Source organism: Solanum pennellii, chromosome 7 (assembly GCF_001406875.1).
Source record: "Solanum pennellii chromosome 7, SPENNV200".
Lineage (NCBI taxonomy): Eukaryota > Viridiplantae > Streptophyta > Magnoliopsida > Solanales > Solanaceae > Solanum > Solanum pennellii.
In genome coordinates, this window is record NC_028643.1 from 9,505,451 (window position 1) to 9,519,299 (window position 13,849).

Here is a 13,849-nt window from a genome sequence, read left to right on the forward strand (position 1 = left end):
TAATTTTATTTTCATTTTTTCAATTTCCTCCTCTTCAATTAATTTTCTAACCGAGAAATGATTAAAGAAGAAAAATCTTTAGACTAGGTGAAATGAATAAAAATGTCTTAAATTTGATTCAAAAATATCTTTTCGTCAATATATTGGTCCAAAAATACCCTTGTCGTTAATAGTTTGAGCCAGAAATGACCCTATTATTATTAAATGGGTCAAAAATGTAATTTCCAAATAAAATATTATTTCTTTTCTTTTAAACACAGTTTTTCTCATAAAAGAGAAAATTTCAAGAATAACAAAGATATTAGAATAAGGCTCTATAGCTATAGCTTCGGTAATTGCGCTCCATAACTATAGTTCTATTTGTTATGGGAGTTTGTATATTTCTCTTGAGAATATAAAAACAAGTTAAGCATATAAAAAATCCGTATTAATACATTTAGAAATTTTTCAGAACTCTTTATTAGTATATTTCACTTGCCAATATACAAATATGGTAAATAACAAAGATAATAGACATAACAAGGCTCAAAAGTTATAGTTTCGGTAATATAATTGTGCTTCATAACTATAGTTATAGAGGTTGTGGTTCGTATATTTAACTTGCATGTTCGTATAGTTCATTTGTCATATACAAACATGTTAAGTATATACAAATTATGTTTATATATTTAAGTTGTCAATATACAAACATAGTAATTTATTATGAATTTTTCATAAATCGTACTAGGATAATCATAGACAAATTCTAGATTTGTACGATTAGGAGTCGAAATTATACAAAATAAGCATGTACAGATTTTGGATTTATATAATCAACAATCAAATTATACAAATTCGTGATTTATACAACCAAACTATATAAATTCTAGATTTTTATACAATTAGAATATTCGATAGAAAAATTTCACGAAACTGTAGCCACATATTAAAAACAAAATCAAAACTATAACTATATTACATGACATATTCGAGATGTTTTCCTTTTCACGTCATTCTTCTATAAAAATATTACTTTTAAAGAGCCTTAGTCTTGTTTTCTTCCTTATAAAATCACTTTAATTAATAAAAATGTGGAATAAAAAACTTAATCTCATTATATCAATTAAAATAGAATAACTTTATATACCCTTTTAACGGATACTATATGTCACATATACATATAAGATCATAGTAAACCCATCATTAATTTTTATTTAGATAAAAATCAAAATAATTATAATAAAATAATTTTTTAAAAAGTAATGTAGGATAAACAATTGTTAATAAAAATATTATTGTGTTAGAGAAATAATGTGTTCAAAGAGATAATAAAGAACATTTTAATTTTAAAGAGGACAATTTTGATTCATTAAATAATAATGAAGGTATTTTTAAATCAAAATATAAATCACAAGAATATTTTTAGACCACTTATTAACTGAAATATTTATTTAATTTCACATAATTTAAAAACATTTTAACCTCTTGCCTTTGCTAAATAATGTATTGTCTTTTAGTTGATTCAACCGTATTGTAAAAGCAGTGCAACAATATTTATTTTTTTTAAAAAAATGATGACTTTTTGTCTTTTGGTTCTTGGCACAGAGGGGTTCAACTAACTCATTTCTCTAAACTAGTGACATTTGGTGCATTAGTACTTTAGAGAAAAATCACAATATAATAGATATGGTCAGTCTAACTGCAACCAACCAGATATGTCTACTAAAGATTCATATGTATCCAACATCCACAATAGTGTATGAATGTTTAACTATGGTCCACATCATTAGACAGTAGACAGTGGGGGTCAAAGGAATTTGGAAACAAATTAGATCATAATAATTACTCCTATTATAATACTCCCTTCGTACAATTTCATGTGAGAGTTTAATTTGACATATAGTTTAAGAAAAAATAAAATTTTTTAAATTGTATTGTCCAAATAAAAAATAGAAATTTATGTGATTGTATATCATTTTATTAATGATAAAATAATAACTTATGATTAAATTGTTACTTAATATAAAAATGTATTTTTTTTATATCGATTAAAAAAGAAGGAAGTCCCGTAAATAGGGACAAAGTGAGTAATACTTAAAGGGTGAAAACAACTTTTTTTGACCTAGTTAACCATTCAATTGTTTCTTTGTCGTGTCACCTTTGAGTAACAATTTTCTACTTTAACTAGATATTCAGAGCTTGTGTCAGCACTGGCCCAATATATGCTACCTTTTATTAAGGCAAATCTATATGAAATAACAAACTATTAACTTAAATTAAATATTATAGCCATAGTTTGTAGGAAATATTCCTTTTTTTCCATCTTATTTGATATATAAGTAGTCATTTTCGATATAGAATTAGTCATTTTATATATTTTGATATAAAATGTATAAAATGCATTTTTATTTGCATAAAGTGAGAGAAAAATGTATATAGAAATACAAAATACATATATTTTCGTCATATATAATTATAATTGTACAAATACAAATCTCGATATACTAATTACAATGTATAAATGAATTTATACAAAACTGAACAATTTGTATAATATTGGTTGTTTCTAGGAATTATACAGATCAATAGCTCCATATCAAACATAAAGATTTTCATAGAGTGCAATTATGCAAAGCTATAAAGTACAAATATGATTTTATATTTGTTATATGTGATACTTTACTCTTTTTTTGATCTCAATCACAGATCAATATATGTTTTTTTTAATCTCAATTTATGTGATACAAATAAAATTTAACAAACCAACCAATATTTTATGAAATTATTTGTTGTAAATTATAGTATTTTTCGTGTAATTTGAGTAATATATGCTATTTTTGTTTCAATTCACCCGTGGATAACCATAAATATTTTAAGTTATTAATTTGTTAATTCTAGAACTTTGGACAACACTTTCATATAATATAAGTTATCTCTTCTATTTCAACCAATCAATTAAATTTCTTATATGATTTTAAAATATTTTAAATTGTTAGTTATTGTGATTTTTAATAATATATATTATTACACTTGTTCAAATTCATGTGACAAGAATAAAATTTCAATAGTCAATTATTTTTTAAAAATCTATTTTTTAAAAAAGAAATTGCACCTCTAATTTATCTTTTAGCTAATAAGGCATAAATAAGTTAAATTAAATTTCAAAAAGTTAATTGCCACAAAAGAAACGGAGTGAAAAAAATTAAAGGAGAAGTGTGAGGAAGAAATAAAAAATGGAAATGGAAATAGTTGAGTGGGGTCATATGCTAAAAGACAGTTGGATAGTGAAAATAAAATTGAAGAAAGTGTGAAATAGGCAAAAATAAAGGGCCACATATTCTAGCTGAGGTAAAACAAAAAGGAATGGGTGGAGTTTTATGCCTTTGCATAATGTTTAGATAACGAAGTGCAACATTAAAGCAGTAAGTACAATATTATCTTTATATTGCACTTCCTTTTAAATTTCTTTATATTGAAATGAGTTAGTTATATCGAGTATGTTACTCATGAGTTGAGCAGAGTCAAGGTAAGTGTCCCTTCTTACTCTTTTCAAGCTTAAGTTTTTTTAGCATTTCAACTCGCATACTCGTACATTTAATGTACTGATCCCAATTGGCCTACATCCTATCATGATATAGACGAAGGTAACGAGGATCGACATCCGACACACCGTTAATCCAGTTGAGCACTATAAAGTCAGTGGTGACCCTTCTTGCATTCCGGATGACTCCTTTTATTGCTTTTATAGTATTTTCTTTATTAGGGAGTTATGAAGTATGTCCCAACATCTATCCCAGTTTTAGAAGGCTTCATAGATAGTGAGTCAGATTTTTATCCTTTAGTCTTTTCATTATCTTTTAATTTGTTAAGACTTGGGTTGCCACTTTTGGCCAGTTGAATGTTTAATCTTTAAAACATTCTTAGTTTTATCAGTTCAATTTAGTTATTGATTATTACATAATTATGTATATTGTCTTCCGCTGAGTTAAGTAAGCCAGACCAAGGGTACGCTCGAGGCCAGCAATAGTCTTCGAGTACCGGCCACGTCCAGGGTGTAGGCTCGGACCGTGACACAGAGTATCAATCCAAAGGTGGATAAGGGAGCTAACTACGGTATGATAAAGAGATAACAACCTAAGATAAGGATCCCACCACCAAAAATAAGATAAAAGTTTCTATGGAATCAAGCAAATTATGATAAGGAAGATATTAGAATCTATGCGTCCACTATCAGTCAATGGACCAGGTCCCTTGACACACAAATAAGTATATAACAGAAAGTAAATGCAGTTTAACGACAGAGGAGTTTTACGTGGGAACCTTCTTGCTCAAGGGAGTAAAACCAAGACCTGTCTCATAAGATTTTACAACCGTTTCACTAATCTTCACAAGAAAAAGTAAACCGGTTACACAAATGTGAGAAAAAGTTTTTATTCTCACCAACAAGCAATAACCCTATTGCTTAATGAGACTAAGTAGATGTTATTCTACCCACTAAGTTATCACTCTAGACAACTTAGAATTATCTAAGTAACACAACGGTTACCCACTAAATTAGTTCAACTAACTAACTTAGAATTTCAAATCAAACCACACTAATTCCTTTATAGATTTAGGATCAGAGTAAGACCGAAAGAATATATTCTCAAACAACTATACAATATACGCCTGAGTTTAGGTTTTTCTTGAATGATTCTTCTCCTTGATTTTCTTAATCCTTTGCAAGAGTTCTTGAATATGCTTTTTCAAGTTGAAAACTAAAGAGCAATGTTTTGAAAGATGACATTGTATAGACAAGTCCCTTTCCTTTAACTCATGCCATTGGTTGGAAAGGTCTGACTTTTCTGACGCGGTTGGGAACTGTGCAACAACTTTTTGTACCTTCTCCAGCTGACAGTCAACGAACTGTTCAAGTTGAGAAACGGGTACCTTCACAAGGTCCCTGAGTTTGTTACATCATCAAAACTACAAATAACAGAAGAGATATCTAAAACCAACATATACAATTCTAGTTCACATGCAATTCATTATAAACTTTCTCTAATATAGCATAATCAATAAAAATAGATCATATCCAACCTCAAAGCCGACCACACATGCTGCCAATCTGCTGAACTGGAGCTTCTCACTTTTGAAACACCTATGATCACCACCACGCTATCAAAATATTGGTCACAACATCAATAAGAACGTTTCGACACAAAAATTGCAACAATTGGTGAGGGCACTCCAAATGGACTGATGAACTATATTGAAGTGTCATGTAGGTGAAGGAATAAGTAATCTTGAGAGTTCAGACATCGAATCATAGGGAAAGGTATGTTAAGACTCTTTCTTTCTTTTGAGAAGTTTCCTTAAAGCTTTGAAAAATATGGCTAGTTGTTGAAGACAAGTTACTCGTAGCCTTATTTAATTGTATTAGTTATTGGAGTTGATATATACATACCTCTTCAGGATTTTTTTCTCCATGGTTCTAGGTCTATGTGAAGGTTGCCTAAGAGGATATTGACACATTTAAAAAAACATATGAGTTGACCTACTACCTGTGAGGCTATATTGAGGCTTGCGGGTTTTCATTGATGCCTATAGGATTATTGAAAGGTACTAATGGCTTTCAAGGATATTGAACCATGTAGGTTGTATCATTTGTTGTTTCTACATGTCATACATATAAGTTACTAGATAGGTTACCATTTCATTAGTGTTTGTATTCTTAGAATCAAATAAAGTCAGTACGCTCAACTCATTCTTTACTCCTTTCCCGATTACTTTATTATACATGCTCATTTGTGATGTTACCTTTAACACTTGGTATATTGTTTTATATTAAATACCTATTGCTCGGGGGCTTTGCAATCTTGTCTATAGGTCTTGTAAAATAGCACAGTTGAGTTGCAAGAGATTTGTCAGCTAGGTACACATGTCTCCTTAGTAGCACAGTTGAGTTCCAAGAGATTTATCAGCTTTACTTCTCTAGACGTGCTAAATCCAGAGTTTTGTTAGTCTTTCATTATGTACAGTTGGTAAGAAGATTAGGGCCTATCTCAGTAAAGTATATTACTATAAGAAGCTTGTAAACTTTGGGTTGTATGGATATGCATTATCGTCCATATTGACCTTATTATTTTGACCTTTTAGCACAACATTCTATTGTCCTTGATAATATATGAATATACTTTCTAGATGTATGGTGGCCACAATGGATTACATATGATTACTTTTTTATATAGAAAATAAGGTGGCCTCGACAATCTGCACATGATTTAGTTTCCATTCAATATGAATTGGGATTTACTGATTTACTACATCTTATCTTGGCAAGGACTTTGACATCTGAGGGTATATTTTAAGTAGAGATATACTTGTTTATTATTAAGATTTTGGGTCTTATATTCTATTGATAGCTATTGGTCTTGCAAGGGTCAACTTAGGATCAAGTATGACACCAGTTTCTAGTCGTGTTCCCCTAAGGTTGGGTCATGATAAACTTGATATTATAGCAACGTCGTATCCTAGGAAAATTGCAAGTCATTTCTACTAGAGTCTTGTTTATGAATATGTTTGTGCACTACATTTGTATTGAAGGAGATATGATCTATGGGTACCCGTGGGGGTTCCACGGCACCCACTGATCTCGAAAAAACTTTGTATATATTTATTGTATATATTTGTATAAGAAATTTAATATATAGTTTCTTTTCCACCCACTAAAAAATATGGTGAATAGTTTAATTGGTAAGGCACACCATCTGCCACACCAGTAGTGTGAGATCGAACCTCGTCTGCCACATTAAGTTTTGGAAGTGAAGCTTTTTCTTTTTCTTTGTTTTCCTTTTTTTGTCATTTTTATTCACCTTTTTCTTTCTTTCTTTCTTCTTTTTTTTTTTTCATTTTTATTAATGTGTGAAGGTTCTTTTTTTTTTTTCTTTCGTTCATTCTTGTTTATTTATTAGTATTTTTATTAATTCTAATTGACTCTTATTCACCATGAATAATTCTTAAGTTCCTTTACTTTTTCTTTCACTAATTATTAATCTTTTGATATGAGTGTCACGTGTTTATTCTTTTGTCAGTTAACGAGTATTGAATTATGAACATGACATAAATACTATTAAGAATATATTTAAATAGTAGTTTTCTAAAAAATATAATTTTTTAAAAGTAGTGAATATTATTATTAGAGTTCTTCTAATTTGAGGGTTCTTTCGATCTTCACCAACGTCCTTGGTAAGTAGGATGACTAGATTGAACTAAAATTTGTAGTCTCTTTGTTATATTTTGCAACAACACATAAAGTCAATATATTAAGTTAACACTATTAGATAGTTTATAAAAACTCAAATTTTAGTATGAAAAATCCTTTTTTTCCTCAAAGTTTCAATGAATAAAGCCACTAATTCCTAAAAAGAAATAAACATTCAATTGCTTATTTAGTATCTAAAAGAAAATATTACAAACATGCATGTTTAATTGATTTCTTTATAAAAATAGAAAAAAGATAAATAACTCTATTGTAACCTAAAATTAAAGCAACCAATCCGCTTTACTTGAAGAATGTGACACCCATGACCTCCAAATCCTAGATCCGCCTTTGGGATATAGGGCATGTTAAAATAGTTATCCCTCTCTTGTTCACATCGTGTTATAGAATGGTCTTAAGGGTTCACTTTTTAGCTTATGATTTGTATTTGTATATAAAGAGTTGATTGATACTTGATAGACTAATACTAGCTGTATGCTAAATACAACTAGAACTTGCAGGTCCTATGTAGGGCTAAAAAAATTTGAGTTTGTGAGTTCCTTGTGTAATGACCCTCAAGGTAGTTTCCTTATTTTTTTGATTTGTTCAGCATTTAGAGCTTCCCTATAATGATGCCAAGTCATTTATGGTATATTAGGACTAAGAGTTTAGTCGTTGGGTCGTTCATTTGAGTTTACTGCAAGTTTCCATATTTTGGAGCCTTTGAAACTTGAATAGTTTATTTCGGTCAAAGGTTTAGAGGATGACCCGTAATGCAATTCTGACGGTTCCATCAGCTCTGAAAGGGACATTTTACGCTAGGGGTATGGTTGGTTAGGACCTTGAGACCTCTGTATGTTTGTATCGTTAGACATTTTAACCTTAAAGCTTAAATTAAAGTTTGACTTCGGTCAACATTTTTAGTAAACATGTTGGGATGAGAATTCCTTTAGTGTGGCTAGCTCGAAAATGTCAAATTTGGTCTAAAATGTCCTTTCGTGTGGTTCTTGAAGCTGTCGTCTCACTTTGATCCTTTTTGTGGATTTTAGTTAAGAATGAAACTTGGGTGTGAGACTTACTTTTCATCGAGACAACCTTAGATGGAAATATTGATGGTTCCGTTGAGTTTGGAATGCCCAACATGATGGAATAGTGTTTCATTTGTGTACACAGGTTCCGAACGAATCTCAAACACCTCATTAGAGATTTCAAAGTTTGAACAAAACCTGTTGATATGCATAAGCTAGTGCAGCCTCTCATTGGACTTCACGTTCGTGGGTCTTGAGGGTTACGTTCGTGGAGCCTGACCTCCTAAGCCTTCATGATTGTGAGGCCTTTGGCAACTATCGCAGGAGGTTGTGGTCCCTTAGTGGTTGAGCTCGTGTAACGCTCTTCATATTCTTAGAGGCTAGGACAATCGACCCCTCTATGTTTGTGGTAGGTTCTTTTCATGTAGGCCGCGATCACGATCCTTGGTCTCAACGACCGTGTTGAGTTGGTGGACTGTTATTTTAAATAAAAACTAGTCGAGGATCGACTCTTTTTTCAGATGGTCATTTGCAATTTTGAGAGCTAGTGAGCTCCAAATTGAGTGATTCCAAGTGTCGGAGGTTCGTATTGTTGGTGGCTACATTTTTGAAGGCATGTAGCAATATTCCCACCCCAAAAGGGCTGCCCAACTCTCTTTTGTGTTCTTTATTAGTGATATTTGTTTATGTGATTGTTGGGGATGTTCCGACATAGGACTTTATCTCATTTTGGGACATCGGTTAATCGATTAGCCTTTTGATGAATTTAATTTCAAGATTCCTGAGGTGGAATCCACATTTTCATTTTGACTCAATTTTGGGTCCATTTCCAGTTATTGTGTATTTACTGTCAAAAGATTTGTTATGATGTTAAAATTGATAATTTGATAGTGTGACAGTGTTCTAGGTATTTTGGAAGTGAATAGCTCGTGTGCAATAGATTTGGAGCACACGTGATTGGCTACGAGGTATCCTTCATCCTACTTTCTTGATTTGGCTTTTTCGATAATGCATAATATAAATTACATGTGATTTTGGATTGTATTTGCGTAGTATTAGCCTTTTTTCTATTTATTCCATCTTTTCTTGATTCCGTACGTGCTTTGGACCTTTTGCGGGTGTTAAAATCCTTAGTTAGGCTTTTAGGTTCTCTTGTGGTATAGATTCTCATGGTTATCTTTGTTAGGATTGATATTGGTTGCTTTAAGGTTGGTTTGGACCTTAGATTCTTTAGAGTGTACTTTATCGCCCAAGTTATTATGAATTTTTCTATGTAGAGCTTGTATCAGGTTTTTCTTCTTGTGTTGGTGCTTGGGACCTTGGTGGCTTGTAGTAGTTGTAGGTTGGCGCTAGGATGGAGTGCTGTGACTGTGGTAGGGCGTCATCCCTTGAATTTGTTCCTCCTTTGTTGATTCAGAAATTTTTCTTGATCTCTTCACTTGTTGGTTAGCAGTATACTTGTTATGCTCCTCTGAGCCGTATTATATTCACATTATTGTCCTTGAGACATGTTCGAGGACCAATTGAATCTCAGGTTAGTACTTTCCACCTTCGTATCATGGATTGTTTGGACTTATATTTATTTGGTTATGAATGCCTTATTTCAATGTTGGTGATTGCATGTATTGAATTGATTGTTCATTCTCACGTGTTTTGTGGTATGATACTAGCTCATGCATTGTCTCATCTTGATTATTCATAGAGAAATATTATTTTTGCTTGGCTTTTATTATAAACTTGTTTTAACAGGAGTCGTACCACCTGGGGATCACTTGACTTACTCATTTTGAGATTTATGAGGTGTCAGCGACGTGCTCCTTTTCTACTTGAGATATTAGAGGCATCTGACATGTTATCAGCTTTTACCTAACTAGTCGGCATGTCGACACCCTTTCTTGTATGATTTTTGGTTGCTCATGATCCTTTACAGAGTTAATCCCTTATATTTTCAAATTAAAGGTTTGTTGTTATCCTTGGTAAAGTCGACTTAATATAAGACCTGGATTTGGACCCATGTAGTGTATATAGACTTACCACAACCCCTATGAGTCTCTTTGGCCATGAGTACCATAACGTGGATGAGGGATCTACATAGGTCCTACTTAACTCACACGGTAGGGAGGTAGGTCTGCACACTTGGTTACCGATGGTTATTAATAGTCCTACTGCATACTCTAATTCTTATGTATAGCCTATCATCAGTATACTTGTTTGTTTATTGCAACCTTCAGTTTAAGGGGCCGGTAGGGTTATGTTTGTTGTTTGTACCATCCAGACTTATGGGGTCCGCTTATGTTATTGTTTGACTATATTATGTTCTTTGTTGTTATTTATCTGTTAGGTGAAAGGTTTTGGTTTTAGAATTTTTGTTGTTAGTCCTCCTGATTCTTGATAGTTGACTTTGCGTCTTAGTCACTTGGATTAAGTTGTTGGCTTGGGTTTAAGGTAGGTTCTTGATTCAATTCCTTATTTATTATCTCATTTTTGTTCATTTTTTGGTACTTATACTACACTTCTTTTCCAACAGATCATAGTTGATTCTTCATCAATGATTTGGAGTCGTGCGGACTGTTGGCGTTCAAAGTTACCATTTTATGTCTGTTTTGACTAGTAAAATGTCTGTTTTGACTAGTCTTAGCTTTTATATTATATTCAGAGACGGTATGTACTCATTTTGTATTTGTAAAGCCTTGTACTCTTATCTTATTAGATGTTCGATTATTAACAAATTAAATGCCAGGTCTTAAGATGGTTTCTTGTATTGCATTTTTATTACTCTTTTTCTATTTTGCTTTTAGCTTTATGCTTCTTTTGGTTGAGTTTTGCTTGATAATAAAGTTGTGGCTTACTACTCAAGCTATGTATTAGGCTTACCTACGAATTGGATATACTAGGTTACATCATGACCTGAGAAATCTGATCATGACAATTTTACTTGATCTTTCTATAGTTTACATGTACCGATAACAAATAGGATCCACTTCCCTTTATCGATCAACTTCAAAGGATCTTTAGGGTCATACATGTTTAATCGACCAAGTCAACTGAGTTTGCAACATTTCAATTATGCTATATAGAAGTATTATGGTGAAAGTTTTTGGAAGACATCCTTAGGGAGGGATACACCTCCAACCATAACTTCAGTAAAGGCTTTTTAGATCATTACTTGCCATAGGATACATGGGATGTCCGAGTAGATTAAATTATGAATTTTTGATATGGAAATATGAGTATTTGAGAATATGCTTTGAGATTTGATTCCTTGAATAAATATGCACCAAATTTTGGTGATATGATGCAGCACATGATACATCTCTTCGTGGTAGGATTGACCTCTAATTAGATTGAGGTTTTCACTTAAACCAAACTCTATAATACAATGTATATTTATGATTTTGCAGAAAATATAGAGGATCTCTGACGTCCACAATATATGATTGAGAGGGTCGAGAGAGAAAGTCATAATATTTCTAGGCCCATTCATTCATATGGAGATTTTTAGGATGGTCATAAACCTCACTATTCTAGTAGGCCATTTAGGCCTCCATCATAGTAATTTTAGGATAGCAAGTCTAAGCTCTAGAGACAGTCAAGTCCATGTGAGGGTTTTTGACCATCAACCTCTCAGCAGCAGAGGAGTTCAAACCAGAGTAGACTAGTATTACCATATTATATTACTTGAGGCAATATGTACTTAGCATAAAGAATTTTGTAGCTTGTCATTCATATAGACAAGAAGGTCATATGAAGAGGAAATGTCAGACTAAAGATCAGTATAATATGAGTCAGTGGATTGTGTAAGCAACATAATTCTCCTTGTCTATTCATTTGATGGGACATGAATTCCAGACTTTAAAGAAGGCAAAAGAGAAAGCATCTAGTTTTAGTAGTAGACAAAATTGTACTCTTTCCATTTCACAAAGAATGATTTGGTTTGACTTGGAGAAGAGTTTAAGAATATAAAGAAGACTTTTGAATCTTGTCGTCCTAAATTAAAGTTATGTCAAATGTACAAAATTGCCTTTTAATCTTGTGGCCTTAAACATGCCACATTAAAAGTTGAAATTAAAATGTTACCAAAAAAAGAAAGAAGTCATTCTTTTTAAACAAATTAAAAAGAAAAGGAGGTCATTATTTTTAAACGCGAGGAGTACATATGCACTGGTATAAGTACATATGCTTAGATCTCGACCCACATTTCTAAATTTGGGTTTTTTTAATGTATTTTCGCACTTATGACATTACATTTTCTATATTGTGACTGCTTCTAAATGATTATTTCAGTCATTTAGTATTGGATTATGTTTGAAATTGATTCTCCTAGTGAGTTGGGTGTAGGTCACCTCGACCTGGGTAAATTTTCTTGTGATATTAAATAGAATATAATACTCTACAAATCTTTTGAATTTGTTGTTGGTTTTATATTTATTTAATTTTATGATATGAAAATTCTAATTTATGTTCAGCATTAAGTTAAATTCATTTAATCTAAATTATAAAGTATATAATATAATCACACTTCAATGAGACTATCAATTTAAACTAGTAATGCATATTTCTACTTTACGTAATTAACCAATTGTAAGTTTTGGGTTGCGGGTGATATACCGTGGTTTCACGGTATTTTTAATGCTTTTTCCTTAAGTTTAGTGTGTGTTCAAAAGCCTTTTTGTATTGATTTTCATGTTAGTTTCTCCTTATTTGGAGGAAATCTGTTGAAAGATGAACGCAGAAGTTTTTGAGCGAGAAATGCAGAAGAGACCACCTATGGAGCTTGTGATGGTCCGTCGAGCTTGTGACGGTCCGTAGGTGGCATCGTAGTGAAGCTGCTGATGGAAGATGTGGAAGTCTGACCTAGTGTGGGATTATGGAAGTCCACGACGGACCGTGATATCCACGACGGTCCGTCCTGCTGGTTCGTCGTAATGATCAGAGAGTAGTCCTAGTACCCAAATTCCAAGAAGTTTGAGTATTATGGAACGGAGACCTTCGACAGACCGTCGTTCTTGGAACGGTCCGTCATACCTGCTGTTGAGGGTAATGAAGAAAGCAGCAGAAGAATTTGTGAAGTATGGGACGATAGAGGCCATGACGGCCCGTCATGACCACGACGGTCCGTCGCGAGGTCCGTCGATCCAGACGCGTTTTGACAGATTTTTAGTAATTAGAATCCTTCTTTTATTAGGTTTTTGTTTTTTTATAAATAGTTTGAAAAACCTCATATTTGGGGGTTAGGCTCTTTGATAGTAGACTTTTTGATAGTTAGACTTTTGGAGAGTTGGACTTTTTGATAATCTTTAGTTCTCTTGTTCAAGTATTGAAGGATTAATTTAAGTAATTGTTACACTTTTTCAAGAATTGATTGTTGGTGCTTTGGTTGATTAATCAAGTGAATTTTTGGATTTTATTCTTTCTCATTAAAGTAAGTGCATGAATTCCTATATTAAATATATGAATAGTGTGATTATGACTATGGGTAACTAAACTCCATAACTAGGGTTGTGGGAACCATGGGTGAATAAGGAGATAAAATCTAACTAAAATAGCAATTCTAGAATAGTGTCTTGGATATATTGATAATTCTTTCATTTAGAAGTCTTTT

At 32.2% G+C, this 13,849-nt stretch overlaps 1 long non-coding RNA gene across 3 annotated transcripts; it reads left to right on the top strand.

The window, feature by feature from the left end:
- Nucleotides 1-3,312: 3,312 nt before the first annotated feature.
- LOC114077879 lies at nt 3,313-10,953 on the top strand. 3 transcript variants are annotated; one of them, XR_003579222.1, is made up of 2 exons: nt 3,313-3,401; nt 9,147-10,953. It is a non-coding gene; the product is annotated as an uncharacterized LOC114077879 (long non-coding RNA). The 3 variants fall into 3 exon arrangements; XR_003579223.1 differs by lacking the exon at nt 3,313-3,401 and adding an exon at nt 3,455-3,505; XR_003579221.1 differs by lacking the exon at nt 3,313-3,401 and adding an exon at nt 3,471-5,296.
- Nucleotides 10,954-13,849: the final 2,896 nt, after the last annotated feature.